Source organism: Ambystoma mexicanum, chromosome 2q (assembly GCF_040938575.1).
Source record: "Ambystoma mexicanum isolate Mex_15411 chromosome 2q, UKY_AmexF1_1, whole genome shotgun sequence".
NCBI classification, from domain to species: Eukaryota; Metazoa; Chordata; class Amphibia; order Caudata; family Ambystomatidae; genus Ambystoma; species Ambystoma mexicanum.
Window position 1 is genome coordinate 414,686,264 of NC_090924.1, and position 22,749 is coordinate 414,709,012.

Consider the following 22,749-nt stretch of genomic DNA (forward strand, 5'->3'; position numbering starts at 1 on the left):
AACTTACTAACAATAAATCAAAAGAAATGTAAAATCATGATACAAAGCTCCAAGAGAAAAACCCCCCATACAAAATATCGATGGGCAATACAAGACATAGAGATAGAAATAGCTACAGAGTACAAATATCTAGGCATCCAATTTAATAATGATGCAGCTGATAACCCATATTACAGAGTGTTGAAAGAAAAACTTAAAACGGGAATAAATCAATCTAAGATAATACAAGCCAAATATGGCAAATTTTCTTTGATGCCTGCTGTAATTTTTTACAAACAAAAAGTTGTACCCATAGTGACGTATGCATCAGAAACCAAAGCAGTTATGAAAAAATCTATATGGGTTAAAATGGAAGGCGAATTCTGGAAGTCGATGTGTGGCCTTCATACTTCAGCTTCAGTGTGTCTGATAAGACATGAATTGGGCCTGGTTTCACTAAATGCAATCTATCTCTGGAAAATGTTGAGTCTGTATCGTAAGTATGTGATGGCCTCTGAAGATGATGGTGTGATGTACTTGATGGGAAAACACATGCTGAATACTGATAATATGAACACCGCCAAGTGGCGCAAGTGGTGTCTTTTGGCTATGACAGAGGCAGGTATTGATGATGAGCTATTGGTGAATAATCCAGAAAGAGCAAAGAAAAAACTATGGATGTGGGATTGGATCGAGAGTAGAAATACATGTGCCAAATTAAAAACTTTTAGATGTCATTCATTTGCTGTGAAAGAAGTACATAAAATTGAGCAATATCTCATCAAATTTCCCAATCCCAAAAGCAGATTTAACTATCTGAGAATAAGATTGAATGTTTTTCCTTCAAATGAAATACGATTTATGCGAAAGTTGACTACTAATGGGGACTGCAGATTTTGCAAGGAGTCGGGACAAGTTGAATCCTTAAAACATCTAATTGCTGTATGTCCTGCACTTATTGGAAAGAGATGTACTTTCTTTAAACATTTTTTTGAGAACCAGGTTATCACTGACCATGAGGAGTTATGGGATAAATTATATCATAGCCAATTGGTCAAAATAAACTTAGCTATATTAATGTTTGTGGAGGCATTAAAGCTGAAAGATGGTATTAACATATGTCTGCTGGAAAATGTGTAACTGAGTGGGAAAGATGGTTCAAAACATATTTCCAGATATCTAATAAATTCATGAACGAGATCTTGAGATGATAACGGGTAAGGTGAAATATGGTAGAGATCTCCCAACATGCAGAATTTTGTGTGATAATTACAGGGAGCATGTAAATCAGGTAGTTTAAAATCAAATGAAATTTTAATATTCATCAAGGTTTATGTTGAGATTTTTTATTCTAAGAATGTAACAAACTCATATGTAATGATTGATTTTCTTGTTATGTTCCATTTTGTGCAACGTTGTAACTTTTATGATGCATATTTTATTGTATGTTCTTTTTTTGAAAGGCTGTTTTTTACAGCTAAATCAAATAATAATAAAAAAAAAAAAAAACGAAACCGTTCCGGAACAGTTTCTTTTTAAAATAAAAGTATAGGAACGGTAAAGCTTAATTAAAAGAAGTAGAGGAGCACCGCTCCCGCCCACTTCAACCACTGTTTAAAACATCTTTACTGTCCCCTTTTTTTTATGCTGGTGCATGAAAACATCGGGTTCACCAACTTTGCAGATGATACCCAATGTATCATTCCCCTGACGGGAGACCACAAACAAGACGAAGAGCGTGTAAGCAAAGTCTACACCTGTATTGAGAATTGGATGGTACAAAATGGACTGGCGCTTAACAGAACTAAAACGGAGCTCATGATTGTGGGATCCCCTAATCAGATCTCAAAACTTGACCCCAGGTACATCAAAATTCAGCTTGGTGAAGTTAAACTAGACACACTCAAAAAAGTCAAGTCGCTAGGGGTGATTCTTGATCAACACCTCTCTATGAACGCTCAAGTGGGAAGTGTTGTATCAGGAGCAGCCTACTACCTAAAACTCTTCACTCACCTTAGACCCATGATTTCCCAGGCCAACGCTAAAACATTGGCGAGAACCATAGTAGGCGCAAACATTGATTACTGTTGCAGTCTGCTTACCGGTATCAGAAAAAAGGAAATTAACCGGCTGCAAGTTATCCAAAATGGTACTGTGAGGGTGGTCGCTGGCCTCTCCAGGCGGGACCATGTTACACCAGCAAGAAGAGCCCTACACTGGCTTCATGTAGAGGCCAGAATCCAGTACCGACTCATGCTCCTAACATTCAAGAGCCTCCTGGGCATTATGCCGAGCTACATTAACGAACTTATTCTGCCCAAATGTTCCCCTCGCGTTCTCAGGTCTCAGGATACTAATATACTTTTAATCCCCAAAGCAAATCCCAGAAAGTGGAAAGGGGTGCATTTGCCATTGGCCCCTATTGCCTGGAATCGCCTTCCTCTGGCCCTCAGATTGGAATCGACCCTCGAAGCCTTCAAGAGAAAATAAAGCCTGTTGAATCCTCATATCTCACCCCCAGCTTTCTCTGTGCATACCTGTTTCTTGTTGTGTAGTCTCGTCCGCGCCATCATGCCCACAGGTTCATTGTTGCGCAGTACAAATGTTTTAAAGTAAAGTAAAGTAAAGTAAAGGTGAGATTAACAAAGCCACAGATGGAAACAATGCACACTAGAGGTCTACAAAAGACTTACCGATGCCACATTTGCAAACAAGAGGCCTACAAAAGACTCACCCAGGCCCCAAACACCCTTCCCAACAACATGTTGCCATTAGGAGCAGGGAAGTGAGAGCAATAAAGGCACAGGTGCAAACAATGCACACAAGAGGCCTACAAAAGACCCACTGCAGCCCCAAACACACTTGACAGCACAATGTTGCCCTTTCAAGCCGGGAACCTTGACATGGACCACTACATGCTGCCCCCGAAGCTACAGAGGCCTGACATCCAGCACAGGGCACAGGGTGCACGTGGGGGCTTGGGGGTGAGGAGGAGGAGGAGGAGGAAGAGACCAGCCCCAGAAAGGCGGCCAGCCATCCCCAGTGTCAGGCCAACACGCTGGGCCCTGCCTCATGGTCATTTGCTAGCCGAGTACAGACTGGAAACCGAGTTGCTGGACACAATTCAAGGAGACATTGGGCCTCATTACGACCCAGGCGGTAAGTTACCGCCTGGGTCGTACCTTTGCCACCATGGCGTAAACTACGTTTACGCCATGGTGGTTGGCGGACTTACCGCCCCATTCCGAGGTTGGCGGGGCGGTAAGTCCCCAATCCCCATTTATCCTTCCCCATTCCCATTTTTGCCCCATAGGGCATAATGGGAGTGGGGAAGGCGTTAATTACGCCACCGTAAATTACGGTGGCGTAATTAACAACAAGGTCCCTTAGCGCCATGGATTTTAACACCTGCTAAAAGCAGGTGTTAAGTCCTCCATGGCGCTAAGGGACCTCGTAATCAGGCGGTAAGGGTCGGCGCTGTTTACGCCGCCGTAAACCCCTTACCGCCTGACTCGTAATGAGGCCCATTGGTAGCAGGATTGCCATCAGCACCACTGTGCCCCCACTCATGAAGCTGGTATCAGTCCTACAATACCTTGGGACGGGCAGCTTCCAGCGCCCAGTTGCCATGGCCTAGTGCACATTTAGTGCAGTCCTGGGCCAGGTGCTGGATGGACTGCTGCGCCATGTGAACCAACACAATGCATTACCCACCACCCAGGCACAGATGAATAAACTCAAGGCACAGTTCTATGTGATTGTCCAAATGCCGAATGTGATTGCAGCCTTAGACTGCACACATGTTGCACTGGTTGCACCTAGGGTTCATGAGGCAACGTATGGGAATCAGAAGCATTTTCATTCATTAAACATGCAGATGACCTGTAGCCCAGACTTGACCATCAGCCACTGCTGCGCTCACTACCCTGGATCCACCCATGACTCCATGGTGCTGCGCAACAGCACACTGCCAGCCTACATGGAGAGGCACAGAGCCTAATGCACATGGATAGTGGATGAGTACAAACCCTGCCTGAAATGCATGCCAAAGTACAACAAATGTAGGGGGGGGACAGAGACACAGGAAGCCTTACATGCCACCAGGAGCAACAGCCAGCACCATCACAGCACCAGTACCATATATGTGTGGCACAAAAGGACACCTGCACACGGCCACCACACCTGGACCCACAAACGGTGATGGCCACACACTTCTCAAAACACCATAACTCATGGGACCACAACAACCAGAATGCACCTTGTCTGTGTTGCAGTGCTTCTTTAGACCCTGACACACAAGAGTAACCTCACCCAGGGCACCGCACAGGGATACAAAGTAAGAGGAATGCAATAACCATCCACTAAACCACTATAGATGATCAGGATCAAATCCAAACATGAACATCCCTGAGAGAGTGACCCATGAATGCACATTTACATGCTTGTGAAACAAAACAAAAGCTGTTTCCATATAGCTAAACTTCCACCATCCACTGAGACAGACACAACCAAATACAAATCACCACTGGCCCTGAACAGCCAGTTGTGACGGGAGCCTCATCCTGATGGTATGTATGCACCGCTGTGCGAATCAAACCCAGGGAGCGGTGCATGTACAAAGTGGGCTACAAGGGACATGGCGCACATTGCAGAGCAAACCTGTGAAACATGAATATACCATATTCAAAGGACAAGTTGTTACATGACAATACTTGTTGAGCATGAGTGTCAGACACAATCCCATACACATAGGACATCAGCCACCAGTCCAATAAATCCCATATGTGCCGGCAAATGTAATCTTTCACTGGACAGCTCACTCAATCACACAGGGTGCATGTAAGGTTCAGATGATGCATGGCCTGAAAGATGATGGATGTATACCAACATGCCAATCACATTGCATGTTCCCGTTGCACACTAAAATGACAGTGCATAGTGCATTGATGCTTATTCCTTGCACACCCAGTCAAGCAACCTAGGCCTCATGTACACATTTCATCCCATGCAGGTGATTCAGGATACCCGCAGCTCACCTGGCTGAGGACCCCTGTGCGGAATCCATAAACTCCGGCAGAGCAGGCATACAACAATGCCCACAGTAGGACACTCATATGTGTGGAAAGGACATTTGGTTTGTTGAAGGCACGGTTCCACTGCCTGGACCGTACTGCAGAGGCACAGATGTATGCACCAGAGAAAGTTGTCAAGATTGAACTCACTTGTGCCATGCTGCACAACATCTGCTGCCATAGGAATGTGCCATAACCCCTGATGCAGACGGGCAACACCCAGGGCATGGGAGTGACGATGACAATGTGCGTGTTGCTGGAACTAATTCACACAGGGATGGGGTGAGGGAGGGGAGGTTGGCCAGACAGGCATTGATTGAGATTTTTTTCTGATTTGGTAGATGGGCACATACCATGAAGAGCACTTGTAAAATAAATAACACTTGTACACAATCATGAATGTCCTTATTTCCTGTCATGTTTGAACAGGCTTTAATTGAAGTGTAACTAACCCCCTTGTCTCCACCAACTCCCCAGCACACATAGCCCCCTCCACCCACCAACTCCCAGCACACATACCCCCTCCCCCCACCAACTCCCCAGCACACATATCCCCCGCCCCCAACTCCCCAGCACACCTATCCCCCTCCCCCACCAACTCCCCAGCACACCTAGCCCCTGCCCCCAACACAGTGCATATGGGTCCATGTGCCCGGCCCTCAGGCCAACAGTGCATTGTCCATCTAACATGGATGTTGTTGCTTCCCACGTGCACCGCCTTCAGATGAGCGGCGTTGCAAATGACACAGTGACCTATGCCTGGGTGATCCCTGTAGTGAGCCCTCTGTGGGGGTGGTAGAGGTGGATGGCACCGATTCAGCCAACTCCAGCTGCTGGCGGAGGAGATTATTTGCCTCGTGTTTTTGGCAGCCCCCCTAATTGCACTGCTAATGGCCTTGACGTGGGGGTTGTGTTTGCTGGACATGCCCTCTATCCTCATCTGGCGTGCCTCCATCAGATCCAGGTGTGCCATGACTGCATTGGCCGGACCTGTTTCTGTCTCCAGTGCGGGGCTGCTGTTCCTGCCAGGTCTACGGCAGGTCTACGTGGGATAGTGGGGCTGCTGTTCCTGGCAGGCCTATGTGGGATAGCGGGGCTGCTGTGCCTGGCAGGTCTACACAGGATTAGTGAGGCTGCTGTTGCTTGTGATGCTGGGCTGTTTGGTGGGGCTGCTGTGGATGGAGGGGTTGCCAGCAGATGACCCATATGAGGGTGTGTCATCATCCGCCACTGGTGTCAGTGCATGGTGGTGGCGTGCACAGACATGTGGACTGTGGCTGGGAGGCTCCACATGCTCAGGGGTCTGTTTGGGTGTGTCTATTTGCTGCACTGGACTGTGTATTGGTGTTATTGATTAATTAATTTATTTATTTAAAGAGTGCTTTACACCAAGGGTGCAGCATGCTGCTCTTCACTGGATGAGGCAGCCTCATCTGGGGTGGTTGCACTTGTGGCAACTTCAACATCCTGTGACCCCCCGGTGGCATGGGATGTGCTTGGTGAGGCAGCCCTTGTGGCTTGTGTGCGCAGAGGTGGTGAGCCCCTGGTGGCCTGTGAGTGTCCAGGTGGTGAGCCCCTGGTGGCTTGTGTGCAACGAGGTAGTGAGTCCCTGGTGGCTTTTGTGCACTGAGGTGGTGGTGCAGTGGGGTGGTTCCTCTGCAGTGGGGTGGCGTGTCCTGGTGGAGGCACATCTGGGCAGACGTTGGGATGTGCCTGCCTCCTCATCATCCACGTTACACTCAGATGATGCCTGACTGCAGGGGACATAGAGTATGGCATGAGGACAGAGCACCTCTGATTATTTTCATGCATTTCAAGGTTTACGGGGGGCTGGGGGTGGGGCTGTCCAGGACAGTTTCAATCATGCTTCACCCAGGCCTGTTTGTATTCATGATGTTGGTATTGCTGGGGAATACTACATGATGGGGGACACAATTCGGAGTTGTTGGCATAGCCTTTTCATGCATATGATGCAAATGCACAGCTGGCAGGAAGCATTCAGTGGGGGGGTTGTACTACACATGCTCAGCTGATATTGCTGTTCCATCATGGATGTGTGTCGCACCTTGCTTGCATGTGTCCATTAGCTGCCCTACTCACAACTCTGGATCCCTGGGGATGCCTAGGTGCACTGATAAAAGGGTGTAGTTGTGGGTGGCTGTGGTCAATCATACACACTGCACCCACTCGCAGTGCTCGGATGTCAGACATTCACAAAGGGATGGATTGGTGGCCTTTTTGCAATTCAATTTGCAAGGGGGGGGTGACTCACCTCCAGCCTTCTGGGTGCCGGTGCCTGCCTCCGCTCCTCCCCATGATGCCATGTCAATGAGGGCGGTGCACTACTCCTCCAATGGTGCCAGCTCTGGTGGTGGTGGTGGTGGCCCTTCACCAGTTGCCATGGTTTCACTCCTGTGCTGTGCCAGGGGACCCCGGATAGGGACCCGCAGGTCATTAAATCGCTTGCGGCATTCCTCTCCATCCCTGGTTACAGCCTGCCACATTGACCTTCCTGCTGATGTCTGCCCAGATGTGGTTACGCCACTGTGAGCCTGTCTTTTTTTGTTGGGGACCATAGAGTTCATCCTGGTGGGAAATAGCCTCCTCCACCAGCATTGTGAGGTCTAAGTCAGAAAACGTAGGTTTGCACACCCTGTCTAGGGCAGACTTGCCCCTCACACGCTCCTGAGAAATGTTTTGAGTTGTGTTTTAGTGGATGGCTTCCAGTGGCTCTGATTTTAGGTGGATTGTGATTTCCAAAATGGCCACGGCTTTGTATACCATTCCGGTGGTGATGCATTTTCTGCGGCGCTATTAGGGCACGCTAGTTTCGAGTGCTAATAGCGTGGGATGCCGGCAGTAACCCAATGCTTGCTGAGTTTTCAGATTTTCAGCCACTATTACCGCCGAACCCTATTTGCGTTAACACCTGAGCCGTGTCCGCCAACTCATGATTAACACAAATACCGCTCGGCAGTATATGCAACCGAATACCACCCAACTCGTGATGAGGCCTACAGTATTAATGGTTCTATAGCTAAAGTTAGGTCTGTTTCTTATTTGTGTGTGTTAGGTGTTTCCTTACATATTTATAGCGTACATGTTATTTATTGTAGATAGCTGTGGGCAGCATTATTCAAATGGCCTGCATGCTTCACTGCTGAAGTGTGTTTACCATGTTGGCAGGCTGCCTAGAATGTATTGCATTACATGTCTACGAAATTGCCAGGCATCATGGAATGTTATTATAGTTGCTCAGGAGATGGCAGGGATTTCCAACTAAGGGGTATTAAACATCCAACCCATGGCAGTGTGACATTTATCAAGAGTATCATTGCAGGAGGGCCTCATATCCCTGTATCTTGAATAAATACTTTAAAGTCTTACCTGTTGTGTCCTTCCTCAACTTAACACTAAGGTTTCTAGAAGTACAAAAAGACAGGGTTTCCACAAACAATAGTTTCCCTAAAAAAATGAAATCCCATGTAATGTACTTTTCGGTAACAATCAGAGCTTCAACAAAAAAAGAACAAAAGAAAAAACGGCACCTAAGAAAGATAAATTACTCAAAACCATTATGATTTCCTTTTCTAAACATGCAAACAAATTAAGGATCCCTAAAATAAGCAATCCAAATGAAGTTTTCCCTCAAAAGAAATAGAATTCAAATGAAAAAAACATCCTAAAGGCTCACTTCAAATCTCCAGCAAGTGTGTGGATCATCCCTTTCTCTTCCCTTTTAGTCCAGAAATACCGATGGGTGGCTTTTAAAAAAAAGTCTTCCTGCCATACTGACAAATGCCACTGGGGCTCCACAGAAAGGATGTTAGTGTAGCTTCCGGGAAATGTAACCTCTCTGTCTGGTATGGACGTGAATTCACAATAGAAATATAGATGTTTTCAATCCAGTGTCCCACCTTGTGCAGCGGGCGTCATTCTGATGCAAATTGGAGGATTGCCGGGATTGTAAGCAAACGGCATGGTGTTGGGCTAGAAGCTATTTTGCGCTATTTACAGGACGGTGATGGACAGAGCTCAAAATCCGTTCCTGCCTATTGCGGCAGATCTGTGCTCGAAGCAGTGGCAACCCTCAAGGCATTTGCAGGTGGGGACAGGTGCCGTTATCACTATGGCTTCCACCTGTTGTTTAGGTGGAATGCATGCACATTCATGTTAATGCTGCCCGTCACACATGCACATGGTATGCACAGTTCACACTTGGTTTTTGTAATGTGTGTAAGAAGGCAAAGAATAATGGTACCACCTGGATTTCCATGGGCCTCATTACAAGAGTGGCGGAATGGGTTAACGGGTGCCGCAAAAGGATGCAGACCCGTTAACACCATTCCGTCACATTACGAGGTCCCCTTGCGGGACCCACTCTGCACGTCTGGTTTTACCAGAAGTGCAGAGCGGGTCCCGTGAGGGGACCGCAAGGGAGCTAACAACGGGCCGGTCGTAGTCAGCCCGTTGTTAGCTCCCTCCCCCATTCCCATTCAGCCCTATAGGGGCTGAATGGAAATGGGGAAGGTACGGGCCCGGGTTCCTGGAGGGAGGAATTACCGGGACATCTGGACTCGGAATGGCCCAGTAATTCCCCATTCTGGGAACCCAGACCCGGACACAAATTTGGCGTGGCTACTGCCAAAATCGTAATGAGGTCCAATGTCTTGATTAGACCCATTATTTAAAAAAAAAATGGCATACAGAGGGATAGGGGCATTTTAGCGATAACAGCCACAGTCTTCTCCAGCACACTTGTTCATGCCAAATAATTGTTCAGGCATCATGTTTATTTCGAGCTTCATAACATCAATCTTCAGGTCATGAGTCAATTGAAGCCCGTCCAAGTGTTTCCCCATCTGTGTGACATGTGGATGTTGAGCATACAATAGCATTATCTGTTACCTGAGGGTACCTGCTGACCCCGAGTATTTGGGCCATGGCCTGGGCTCCTGCAGAAACCGTGTCCCCAATGAAGCTGGCCAGCTTAGGCTTTGAGCAGCATTCATAGTTGGGCACAGTCTTATTCTGACCAGAGTGCATCCAAAGTGTCCCTTGTATCGCCCTTGCATCTGTGAAGCAGGAGTCATACATCTGGAATCCCAAAGTGGTGTTTGCTAAGAGGTTAGGGTTGCGGTTGATTTCCTCAGTAGCAAATACCATAGCCAAGACGCTGGCATAGAACTCTGTCGAGAATCTGAAGAAGGAAAGCAAACACATCAGGATATTTGAGAAATGATGCAGAAGTACGTATGGTGTCACAAGGAGGAATACAGCGTCATTTGAGTTGTACTTTTTTTAATAAAACTTCTTGATTTGTTATATTATTTAGTTCATTGACATGACACTGACACTCACATAATACTGTGAATTTTTGTATTCTGTAAAAATAGTACATTACAGACAAATTGAAAACAAATCCAAAGACACGCTTAACTAACTTCAGACAGTTTGATGCTGTCAATAGTTGACAAAGTTATCTGAACATTTTATGAATGGGTAAATCCTACACATGTTTATCTCATTGGTAATTCATAGTACACGCCACTAATTTGCCAAATTGATTTAACACTAGACTCTCATAAACATAAAAGCCCTCATTACATGATTATGGCAGTAAGGCAAAAAATGTATTTCAAATACTGCATTTGTTTACTGCCTGACAAACCGGCTGCAGGTATTTACGTCTCAAGGTCAGTGGCAGAGCCAGTGTTTGGGGAGTTGTGGGGGTGCACGCACCACCCCCGTTCACCTCCAAGCGCCCAGTGCATGCCCAGAGTGTTAGGGAGAATTCTCCAGAATGGCTAACTTCCCTTACCTACTAAGTCCCTCATCAGCTTTGCTGGATTTCTAGGATTTCGTTTTTTTTCACCTGGTAAGAATGTGAGCCTTTTTTCCCACACTTACATGTGTTTTGCTGTGTGTGTTTAACATGTTTGTGTTCATAGACTGTGGAGCTTCACCTACTCCATAGGCATCAACATTTTAATGTGTGTTACACAGTACCTTTAGTGCAGTGACACAGGGTTGTCTTTTTCAGACTTCCCACTTTAAACTCCATGTTCTGGGACTGACTACTGTCTCCCAGAACATGTAAAGTTGCCATTGACTTTATTGGTCTTTTTAAGTTCACAGACCAAGTACAAACTATCTTCCAAAGAGTATTGGAAAGGGTTAATAGTTATCCCTTTTTGTCTGTTTCTCATGGAACATTATTTTGTTCCCCTTTCTTTAAGATTTGGCTGGGGGCAGCCGTATCTACCCTATTTTTCCTACCACGGTCTATTTAAATAGCCTTCGTACTGTTTTAGGCTAGGTTAGTAGCCTCAAACTTAAATCCGCTGGACCCCATTTACTTTTATTCGGTTCCGGCTGGGTTTATTCGCCATTTCTTTTTGTAAAGGTATTTCTCGTGTTTTACTCTGCGCGCCAAACCAGGTTTGGTTCCTTTGTTTGCCGTCCTTTGGCAGGCTTCTGCACAGAAGCCCTCCTTAGGCGTCTGAATGTCTGAGGGGGACAGGATGTGAGGGAGGGGTTTGAAACTCCCTGCACAGGGTCTCCTTGGAGACCCATGTCGCTCTCTGTATGATTGGCTGTGGTGACTGTCGCCCCGGGACAGCCACCCTGCTGTGTGATTGACAGCCAGGCTGGGGAAATGGGGGAAAACTGCATAAAAAGCAGGGCTCTGGGACTGAGAAGGCAGAGTCGCCACTGGATCGAGAGAACCCGAAGAGAAGCTGACCGAAGAGGACCTGTACCACGACTGAGCCTCCCGGTGAAGCCCTGCTGCGGGTCCAAATCTTCAAACTTCGACAACAGGGAAGGTCTGCAAGGAATCTTCTCCCTTTGAGCTTGTGGGACCAACCAGTTTGCCAAACTGCAAGCCAGGAATCCCTCCTCTAGTCGAATTTGCTGTGCACAGCTACACTGAACCGGATAGCCAGGAGGACCAGACCCTGCTTGGGTTTTAAGAAGCACACCTTTTATTTGTTGCTTTGCTGCTGGTTTCTTCCCTGGGCAGTGCGGGACCCTCTAGTCTTCCACCTTCGTGTCAGTCCGACAGTCGCTTCAGGAACCGTGAGCCTACAAGACCTGCCAGGAACATCTGCCTCAGCTACAACCTTCTTCTCCATTTCAGGTACTGTTCAAACCCAGTTGTTTGTTCCATCCGACTGCCGTGAAAGTGTTTGAAAACTTTTGCCAATCCGAAGGCTTGTCCTTCTCTATTCTTTAAAGTAACCTTTTCGCCCGACCTACTTCGTTCTGAACACTTGGCAAAGACTTAACCGCAAACTACTCTGAACTGTGTGATCCTCTGCAAAGACTTTGGTGCATTTACTTTGGCCCAGGCCTCTTGATTTGATTTCCTCACCGTAGTTTCCTTTTCTAGATTGCCATGCTTACTTACTTGTTGGTGCTGCTCAACTTTTGTCTAACCTTGTCTTTCTCTCCCTTTTAAATTGCTGAGTGCCATTTTGCTCACACTTCATTTTGAGCTTAACTTGTTCAGAATCTTAATGGGTGGTGTGTAGTATATTAAGAGTGTGATTTTTCTACTGCTTTACTTTAGTGAATTGTTTTACAACTGATTTGTAAATAAATGTATATTCGTTTACTCAGAACCTTGAGTCAGTGTTTGTTTGAACCATAGTAATTGCTGTCCTTTGTAACTATTGATACTGCTCACTTTACTCTTGATGAGATATGTCTTGTGGGATGTTTCTACCCACTCATCCAAGCCCTACAACAGTACTGTGCAGTGCTGGACGCATAAACATCAGAATGGCCACTGGAAAGCATGCTGCTCGCTCAAAACCAGCCAAATATGCGCAGTGAAAACCGGAACAATAGGCTGTCACCCACTTTTGCCTATATTAGTGAGCACAGGAGTTCACTGCCTAAAACCACCATTGGGCTACACACACAGTAGCCTGAAACCATTTGAAAATAGCAATACTAATTGCCAAAAGCACCCAGAGGTGTTTGGGAATTCATTTTCTTGAACGTCAAAATTGCTAAAATCATGGCAAACAAAACAATTAAAAAGATACCACCTCCTTGTTGGGGAGTCAACATCATTCTCCCGCAAGAATCTACATGAATCTGAATTCCACAGAAGTGCATCCATATTTGAACAAAGTATATTTTGAGGATTGCTTACTGGTAAGGCAGCTTTCAAAAATGGGTGCAATACCGGTGCTTGACACTGAACGGTGCTAGCGATCTGAATTCTGACAGGAGACCACCTGTATTTCAGGAGCTAAACAGTAACCTGAGTTAGCTGAGACATCAAAGGCTGGCTGTCTCTGGGAAGCCTTCACACCTAGTCTTCTCAGCAACAGCACAGGAAATCACATGATCCTGTTGAATAATAGGGAGGAGAGTTTCCCTGCAGCCTGGAGAAAGGAACAATAGACTCTTGCGATTGAATAGAATATGCTGATTTGGGTGTGCCTGAACAACACTGCTCTGGGGGAAGGCAAGACATCTGATCTCTGAGTCAAGTCAAGTTTCTAGGGGCAGGGACAAACCAATGGGTGTACTGAAGTAAAAGCAAATATATGTTTTATGAGAATACTGATAACTAATTTTTTTTTTTTATTTATTTAAAGTGCATATTGGTTAATTAAAACCTTATACACTAACAAAATTAATTACATCGAAAACAAAGAACATACATTCATTTCATATTATCCATACATAAGAAGGGAATATCTCACATCAAATCATGTAAATCATACAAGCAGACTATCACATTTTAAAATAAGATATTACAGGTTTTAAAAAGAAATTTCTCGCTTCCAGATATAAAAGGCTGCCCCAATAAAAACCTTAATTTCACCGTCATAAATTACTGACCAAAATTGATTAGATTCAATCATTTGGAGGTCACCGACTAAATTTGAGTATCCTTTATAATACCATTCCTTTAATTTAGTACACATAGTTAAAATGTGTCTTACTGTCTCCACCTCTAATTTACAATGCCTGCACAGTCTTTCAGCACGGGGTATATTTGCCCAAGCCCCAGTAATTTCATTACATGGGAGAGTATTCATACGTAACTGTAAGATAAATCTCCTCAGAGTCCTATTACCCGTATTTAACAAATATTGTTTCGGAGTGGCTGGTTTAAGACCTTGAAGAGCATACATTGTGTATCGGGGGATATTATATAAATAGGACTGATTTTCACACAAATCCCAGATACATGCTTTTTCTTTGAGATTTTTCAGGATGCGTACTATGTTGTCCTTCCCCGGGAGCTCATTAAAACCTAAAATTTTAAGAAAGACTAGTACTGTATTCTGTAAACTAACCATGTAGGGATTCTTAAACCTACCTTCGCTCTTATTTCGTCCTATAAGACCAAGAAGGCTTTCTTTCCCCTCTTTCCCCAATATTATTTTAAAATAGAGTTTACAACATCCTATTTTCCACCACGTGGAAAGGGAAATTATCCCCAACTCGCATCTTATTGCTTGTATAGGCACAGCTTTGGGCAACCCAAGAACTGGTCTCCAAAGCTTCCCTTCGAGTTGGTCTAATTTACCCAAATATTTACTTTCCACAGTTTCTATAGCGTACATAATTCCTGGGATAATACAACTCTTATATATTTCTAAGAAACCTTCAATGGACTGTCCACCCTTACTAGCCATGTATTTCCTTATCACATTCCATTTTTTCAAAATTTTTAAATTAACTGCCTCTTGGAAAAAATTAATACATGGTTTACTCAGGATGGGCATCCCCAAATAGGGATAGGCATCAACAACTTCTAATTTAATATTATTAATATGCCATCTGGAGATAAGCCTTTTCTTTTCCTGTTTAGTAACTCCAAATGCCATAATTTTTGTTTTATTTATATTAATATTGAGGTTGTTGGCCTCCGAGTAAGCAGATAAACCATCCAACATTCTTTGCAGTCCTATCGGAGTTTTATCCATAAGGATAGTATCATCTGCATACGTAAGTCCACATATTGGTTTCCCAGCCACAATAGGTGGGAAGGTGTTTAAGGTCTTAAAGCTCTCCCACATATCTAATACATATAGATTATACAATATCGGAGAGGTAACACAACCCTGCTTAAGACCGATGTTAGTTCTAATGTCAGATGACAACATTCTTCCTTTACCCAAGCAGACAGTCACCGTAGTATCCCTATACATTTCCTCCAAAAAATGAAGGATTTTTGGGCAAATCTTTTTCACTCTCAGTTTCTCCCACAAAAGTCCCCTATTAACACAGTCAAAAGCTTTTGAATAATCTATGAAACATACATATAGTTTTTCCCCCTTGTCCTTTGAGTTGGCTATGATGTAATTCAGCATGGTCAAGTTATCCAGGGTGCTATATCCCTTTCGAAATCCCGTTTGTTGAATAGAGAGTAAACAATTTTCCTCTATCCAATTATTCAAGATGTTTACTAACAAGGAGCAAAAAATCTTGCAACTACTATCCGCCATTGCTAAAAGTCTATAATTATCCGGCAGTTTTCGGTCCCCTTTTTTAAAAATAGGGACGACAATAGCTTTCCTCCAACTTCCTGGTATAATACCTGTTCCCCATATACTCGTGAATAGTTGGAGAAAGATACCTGCCCATTTCTTAGGGTTTTGTTTTATAGCAATGTTAGCCAACCCATCCGGCCCTGGGGCACGAGAGGAATTCATTTTTGAGATCACTTTAAGAATATCAATAATATCAAAGGGGATATTAGTCATACCCCATGGATTTAGGCTAGTATTAGCTGATATGTGACTAGTCTTGAAAAAGAGGTTAGTAATATATTATTTCCAAACCTCCTGGCTAACATCATTAATTTCCCTGTTATCTTCATCCATTAAAAATTGGCGGTATAGATACCAAAATTTTTTTGAATCATGAGTTTTACATAACTTATATATACATCTCCAATTTGCGTTGTTGGTATTATATTTATAATCCTTTATCCAATTTTTATAATGTGTCTTTATATTGCTTATTCTTTTACTTCTCTCTTTATCATCTAAGTCACATATCTGCTTAAGTTCCCGAATATCACGTTTCATCTCTTTTTTCCTATCATAGATTGCTTGATCGAACTTATGTGTGTGATTTATCCCCTTTGAACTTTTCAGAATGACATTACTGTTTGTACGACGTATCATACCCAGCAGATTGGTAATAGAGTTGAGTCCATTACAAGCTATGTCGTAACCATCTATGACTAAACGATCAAACAGACCATTAAAGGAGGCTAGGTTTCTATCAGACCAAGTAATCCTATTTCCACTAGCTGAAAATTGGATATTCATCTCCTCGCCCACTCCCCATCTTTGGGTTCCTGGATCACAGTTAAATTTACCCCGAAGTGGTACATGATCACTTAGCTGGATATCTACATGTTCGAACGAGATGTTTGTACGTCTTTGATTTTTATTAACGAACATGTAGTCAAGCCTATAAGAAACCTTTCCATTAGACCAGGTGTTCCCATCCCCTGTAACTATATTAGTTTCCAAGTATGTGAGCCCACAGTCAAGCATCAAGTTCATCCATCGACAGCCTAAAAGGGTCTGCTGATTTTTTCCCCCAACCCCTAGACAATCCTGTAATTCTATAGATGCAAGTATAGCAGTTTCCTCCCACAATTCTTTACACCTATTCATATCCTTTGCGGCTATATTACAATGGGCATTAAAATCTCCCACTATACAAATATCAGAATCAGGAGATTCCAGAGTCCAACTATCAAGGGTTAGGTTGAGATACTCCCCGATCTCCGGAAAATTGACCCCATCAGGTTGAGAATAGATATTTATAAGTAGAAGTTTCCTTGTATGGCTTCCTCTATCTATAGATACACACATGACATTCCGGAGACTTCCATGTTTCACATATGGTTTACAATTAAAATGATTTTTTATCCCTATACAGAGCCCTCCATATGGGCGACCCTTCTCACCCTTATCGGCAAATTTTTGCCATATATTATATCCATCCAATAAGATTTCCCCAGTAATCCAAGTTTCTTGAAGGGCAAAAATGTCACTCTCCAAGAGTAGTTTTATACCATCCTTGTGTAAAAGGGAGTTAAAACCCCTACAGTTCCAAGAGAGAAGGGTATATTCTTTGGTGCATACCTCGCCTCAATTTGAGCATGGGGTATTTCCTTCCAAAATGTTTGTGTCCTTTAAATTACTTCCAGATGCAATACATGTTTGAGGATACCCCTCCAAACCCTTATTTGCTGTACTGATATTTTTATATGGGGGAGAATTGCATATCACAATTTCATATTCATTCCCCCATATTCCATTGGAGTTTTCACGTATAAGGTCAACAAACACAGCAGATTTAAATCGGTCTATAACCCAGTTTTCCCAACTGCCAATTTCTGGTAGTATAATAGATTCAATGTCCCCTGTATCAATGTTTTGTAACTGCGGTATGGATGACAATTTATTCAATAACCATGCCCGGTTTAGAAAGGGGCTTTCATCTGTAGTATCCCTTTCTATAATCTTTATGGTTTTTCCCACTGGAAACAGAGGCTCTTCATTCGTTCCAACTATGTTACCCATGCCAATTTTATAATTACTATGCATGACCAAACGCTCCATCTCCCTAATATATGTTTCCTGTTCTGTTTTAGTAAGAGTCATATCATTACTATTCCAAGGTATTGTAACATATTTAAAATTATTTCCCATAAGTGCCCTATCCTTGGGTCCAGATTCCTCCAGCTCCTGCTTATTTCCTTTTAACCAGGCCTGTAAACCCCCGTTTTTTGTTTTCCTTTTTTTGCCTAAGTCCACTTTCTGCTGATGTTCAATAATTTCAAAGTGGTTCCCCACCTCTACACATTCAGAGTCTGGAGAAGCTGTGTCTGCAAGGGCCAACGTGTTCTTTTTAATCTTTTTTGTAGTTGTGACTTTCGCCATCGCCACCCTTTTCCGAGTGGGCCTTCTATTTTTCTTTTTGCGCCTAGTGCGTCTCTTCAAACCTTGGGATACTGTTACTACAGCAACACTCTCATTCAGGGTTATTTCTTCTAGTGTGTTAACCCTAGAATTGGGCAACTCTTGTGGGGGTAGGTTAGACTGGGCTTGTTCTTTCTTACTTTCATTTTCAGCCACTAAAACCAATTTGCTCAAATCTCCAAGATCATCACTTATTTCCATAGGATACTCCCCCCCCCCAAATTCTTTTACCCCAATCTCAAGGGATCTAGTATTATCTATATTCTGTTGTACCATTACCTTAATATCCCTTTGTTCTTTAAGCAACTTAGTACAAATGGTCATTAAAACATCCATCATAGTGGTGAGTGCATCAAATTTTTCTCCAACCTCAACGGGGTTTTCATTAATCCCACTCATATCTCTATTAAGAGAATTATTAAATGAATTCTCTGTAGGATTCTATGACACCTCTTCCTCATTACCGATATCTTCTTCTTGTGCAAATTTGGTCAAATCTGGAGTGTCAGATAGATTAAATCCAATAATATTATTCATTTCAGTATCCTCCACTGCAGAAATGTTATGATCCTTATCTATTCCCATGGATTGGCGCTTCAGATTATGCACTAATGTTAATAAAGAATTATTATCAATCATTCAACTGTTAGAGGGGAGAGGGAGGGGTTGTTCAGTATCAGGTACCAATACTTTTTCTTTAAAAAAGCTAAGTATTTTCGGTTGACCAGGTACGTCTTTAATCTCACCTGTGAGTTCTTTCTTTTCTCCCTTCCTATTATTTTTTCCTTTCCCCCCTTTCTTAGTTGCTATTGTTATATTGGTTGTTGGTGTACTTTGTTTGCCTTTTTTTGACCTAAGATTATGAGTACATGGGCTTGGGGCCATAATAATAGAAGGTACAGAAAGTCTATACGGCACCGCCTTCTAGCCTAGCAAACAGTAGGTCAATTTAGAGTTTCACTGGTCTATAAAATCTAGCTAAATATAAAAATTATTTTTAAAAAGCGAGCAATTTGAGACTCGTATTATATAACAAGATCCCTTCTTAGATGGAGTTTTAAAACAAGGATAGCTATCTACCACAACTGCCGAGCAGATATAACACCAATCTCACGTCAGTAAGGAGATACAGATGCAATGTTCCACAAAACCACCTTATATGGGAGCGCCCGGCAGTGTAGAGAGCGAACTTTAAACCAACTCTCCCCCCACCAGGTGGTTATCTTACAGTATGTTTAGAATTTGGTTATATGCACCAGATCCAGGCCGCCTGATTAAGAAGAGAACTATTACTGACTATTTCAACCTTGAAACTTGCGTCCCCGGCGCGCCGAACAGCCGCAGAACAGTCGGTGCCCTTTACACCTATCGGGCTTAACGCCGCGAGGGTGGCTGTCTCGTAGTGAAGAGGCGATCAGGGAGTCACGTGATTGTGACGTGCGTGTCCCCAGCCCCGCCTCCTCCAGGAAGCAACGGGCTCTTAGGCACCAGCAAGAGCGTTTACCAGCTCGCAGTGCTGGCAGATGTGATCAGGAGCCGCCGTTAAGGTATGAGCATATAATAATGTGCAGCAAAGGTTCGCCGCTCGGGCGGCTGTCTCGTAGTGAAGAGGCGATCAGGGAGTCACGTGATCGTGACTTGCGTGTCCCCAGCCCCGCCTCCTCCTGGAAGCAACGGGCTCTTAGGCACCAGCAAGAGCGTTTACCAGCTCGCAGTGCTGGCAGATGTGATCAGGAGCCGCCGTTAAGGTGTGAGCATATAATAATGTGCAGCAAAGGTTCGCCGCTCGGGCGGCTGTCTCGTAGTGAAGAGGCGATCAGGGAGTCACGTGATCGTGACGTGTGTGTCCCCAGCCCCGCCTCCTCCAGGAAGCAACGGGCTCTTAGGCACCAGCAAGAGCGTTTACCAGCTCGCAGTGCTGGCAGATGTGATCAGGAGCCGCCGTTAAGGTGTGAGCATATAATAATGTGCAGCAAAGGTTCGCCGCTCGGGCGGCTGTCTCGTAGTGAAGAGGCGATCAGGGAGTCACGTGATCGTGACGTGCGTGTCCCTAGCCCCGCCTCCTCCAGGAAGCAACGGGCTCTTAGGCACCAGCAAGAGCGTTTACCAGCTCGCAGAGCTGGCAGATGTGATCAGGAGCCGCCGTTAAGGTATGAGCATATAATAATGTGCAGCAAAGGTTCGCCGCTCGGGCGGCTGTCTCGTAGTGAAGAGGCGATCAGGGAGTCACGTGATCGTGACGTGCGTGTCCACAGCCCCGCCTCCTCCAGGAAGCAACGGGCTCTTAGGCACCAGCAAGAGCGTTTACCAGCTCGCAGTGCTGGCAGATGTGATCAGGAGCCGCCGTTAAGGTGTGAGCATATAATAATATGCAGCAAAGGTTCCTAGTATAACTAATTATACCAAGCGGACAAAAATGTACAATTTGGAGATTCTTAATATGAAAAATTCACTCACAATTTCAGACTAAGCTGGACGCTGTGGGATGTTCTTAGGCCAAGCCCCGTAATTATTAATATTGCAGACACAGTGTTTTTGCTCGGAAAATGAAAACTTACTGTAATATGCGCAGAGAGGGGGTGCACCTCCGTGTAAGATTTGTTGCAAAACCAATATGGCAAAACCCACCAAAAGCGCAAAATGTTGTCATTTCTGAACCCAAGCTCGTAGAAACATGTGACTTGAACCGAACTGTACCTTAAGCAATCTGTCATGCAATTTAGGTAATATTAACAAGTTGTGTATATTGTAAATATGTGTTTTATGAAAAAGAAGATATGCTGTACGGACACAAAGGAGAGTGTCCTTTCATTGAGCCATAAAGATGATACCTGATGACTCATTCTGATTCACAACTTCGTTCTCCAGTCAGAGGACAGTAAATCCTTTAACCTATCAGGATTCTCAGAGGGTTGGGCATAGGAAGTCAGCCTCCACACCCCCTTTGAGAACACATAAAAAGAGAGACCCAGATGGACACACTCAATTTTTCCACTACTCATCGATTCCTGCGCAGCACGCTGCCTGACCATATCCAGACAAAAACTCCAGACTCCTGAGGCTCCAGAACTTAGACTCCATATAGACTCCAGAACCAAACTCTAGAACTAAACTCTAGAACCTTAAGCAGGGGCCAAACCCAAAAGCTGAACTCTTTTCAGGGGCCCCAGAATCCAGCAACCTAACCAAACTATTCAACAGCCGGTCGAGCTGTTTGATTCTGGCTAGAACCCTATGCCAGAACCATATCCAGACCCAGAAAGTAGAGCTGTACCCAGAACCCGGCAGACCCAGACCAGACCGCTGTGCAGTGCTGATAGCAGACCAGAGGCCCCGCTGTGAGCAGAACCAGTGCCAGAGACCGTCCCGTGGCGAGAGAACCTCAGCCCAAACCTGACCAGATCTGTGACGAGGTCCATTCCCTTCCAAAACTAGGAGTGAGTATCTAGAACTGTCCAGAACCCATCTCTTAGTTTAAAGGAATCTTATTCAAGCCATTTCAACCTGTCCAGAACTACATAGAAATCGTGTGTCCATTCTGTGATTTCAAAGCTGCAAAAGTGTCATCTGTCATTCTGAAATCTTGACTTCATTTCTGAAAATCTACCTCCACAAAAACGTCTGTATCTTTTGAACCGTATGTCCTAGCGAGATTTAAGTGTCATTCTAAAGCTAGGAACCTAAGCTATCCAACAAATCCAAAACGACGTTCTAATTCCTTATAGTTTTTCCGTAATCGCGGTTTACGCACTCAGAAAAAGTGCCGCAATTTCAATTTGGCACAATTTCACCAATTGTAAAAATAGCTGCTTCTCGCTTTCCACTGCTGAAATTCCTTTTCAACCTGATAATCACTCCTGAATCATTGCTAGTGTTGACCTGAACTAATTCAAAGTAGCTATCACCTACCCTGAATCTCCTATAGTGAATTAAATCATTTTTAGCATTTTTTTCACTTCATTGCAATCACATTTAAAAGTATTTGGCCTGTGTTTTAAAATCATCCCTGTTTCTCTAAGCTTGCTGGGGTGGAACGGGAACTGAACTGCTTCTGATTGTATTCCTGAAAACCTGTGTGCCCTCATTTCCATCTCTTTATATTGCAGAGGGGGGAGTGAGTAGTCACAAGGGAAAAAGTGATCATATTATCGCTTGTTGAATCCATATCGAGTTTTATTTCTGTGCCTGCATGCTTTCCATCTTGCATTTCCTTGAACCGTAAAAGTATTCTCTGCTACTTTATCCTTCCAATCCTACTCCTTTCTGATTAAAGAGTTGTCGCTATTGTAATATTACCCAATACTGATCACAGTTCAGATTCATAAGTGTGCTATCAAATATTAATTTATTCATAAAAGTGTGATATATACATATTGTTTAATTTTTCCAATAAACCTTTTAATTTGCAAAACAAACCTACTTCTTGGCTCAGTGAGGTCAGGGGGATTCAAAGAGAGGGTTGTTATATAAGGGTTTATCATCCAGATTTAAGAACTTGACATAAAAATATATGAATAAGGGCTTCCATTGGGCATCCCAGACTAGGCATTGACTTAGTTGGAGTGCTTGATTGAAGTCACTTATAAAGTGGGGGCTCGTCCTGGATGTCTGGATTAGACCTACCACGTGTGCAGTTTAATACAGTGTGCTAACTGACAGGATACATAAATCCTGTTGGATCACCACGCTGTGTAAAAGCACCCCTCAAAGGAATGCTCTAA